The following is a 1,664-nucleotide window of genomic DNA, read 5'->3' as shown; positions in this document are numbered from 1 at the left end:
AGTCAGCCAGCCAAGATCATCTGCTCCCTTGTTTTTATCTGTTCCATGCTTCTCTCTGTAGTTTTTCCTTTTCCTGTTTTGTCCATAGTAGTGTTGGTTGTCCTTCTGTCGTTCTTCTGGTTCTTCATTTCTCCTGTTATTATGCTGTGGGTCTCTTTTCTTGTCTTGGGCTATTATTTTTACTGGGAACAAGGGACAAATGACCTTGCAGTTTGGTCCCTCACCCCCCCCCCCCCCCCCCCCCCCCCCCCCTTCGTTTTAAACCCACCAACCAATCAGGGAATGTTCTGAGGCACAGTGTAATTGGACTCATATCTTCATTCGCTATTTCCCTTGAATTTTGTCTTTCAGCTTTCAGGCACAAATATTTCCTTAAGTTTATAAGGCATTGCTCTAATTTTTTTCTGTAACTTGCAATAGTCCATACTTATGTTGTAGACCTAAGATTTACTGCAGAAGCAACTAAATTACAGAAAAAATATTTTTATTAGGAAAAATTACATAAATTTAAATGCAACAAGCGATATTTGTATCCCTGTAATATACATAATGGGTAGAATTAAATAGGTCTAGTACTTCAGCCATCTTTGTCATGCATATCTGCTAAAATATTGGGCTCCTTAAAGTGCATAACATTGGATTAAATGGTATCTCAATTTGAGGAAGCATTTTGGAACAAAATATCATCCATTTCTTTGTAATTTTTAATGACCCTAAGCAGGTTCAAAAATAGTGAAAATACTGCTGATTTGTTTAGAAAGTGAGCTGCATTATTTGATACCAACTAAAAATCTGTAAAACATACAGCATGCCTGAAAGAAATAGGTGTTGATTTTTACATAATATTGAGCCCAGAAAAGTACCCTGTATCCTAAAAGTATAAATTTCTGTAGATCATTGATATGATAAATTAAATTTTCCTTGGCATAGGTGTCTCACCTATATCTTCGATAAAGATACAAGCTGAAGAAATGGATTAAAATTTCAGGATGAGACTTGAACCCAGGGTCTCCTGCTCTCTAGGCAGATAAGGATTACACCACGTTAAGAGTGTGGTTAACACACTGCACGGGCTATTTGCAGTCCAATGCAATTTTCCGAGGGTGAGTCAAATGAAACCTTAAATATTTTCTTAAATATTATTTATTGTGCAGAAGTTGTACAATCTCCCCCCACGCTCAATGAAAGTCCTCCAGCGCTTACAAAGTGCATAATTCCTGTAGAAAAAAATTCTTTTGTTAGTCCACACAACCACTCATGCACCGCATGGCATACCTCATCAGAACGGAAACTTCTTTCCTCCCACTGCATCTTTGAGTGGTCCAAACATATGGAAATCAATTCAGGCAAGATCTGTGAGAATGGTGGATGAAGGACACTCAAAATGCAGGTCTGTGATTGTTGCAACTGTTGTACGGGCAGTGTGGGGGCCTCGCATTGTCATGTTGCAAAAGGACACCTGCTGACTTCAATCCACGTCGCTTTGATTGCAGGCTGCAGATGATTTTTTAGATCTGTGTATGATGCACTGGTGACAGTGGTCCCTCTAAGAGTGCAATGCTCCAAACGACGCCTTTTTCGTCCCAAAGTGTCAGCCTAACCTTCCCTGCTGATGGTTCGAAACTTCTTTCGTTTTGGTAAAGAGGAATGGCGCCATTCCTTGC

Source organism: Schistocerca americana, chromosome 9 (genome assembly GCF_021461395.2).
Source record: "Schistocerca americana isolate TAMUIC-IGC-003095 chromosome 9, iqSchAmer2.1, whole genome shotgun sequence".
In the NCBI taxonomy this organism is placed as follows: domain Eukaryota; kingdom Metazoa; phylum Arthropoda; class Insecta; order Orthoptera; family Acrididae; genus Schistocerca; species Schistocerca americana.
Note: the sequence above shows the minus strand (reverse complement) of the source record.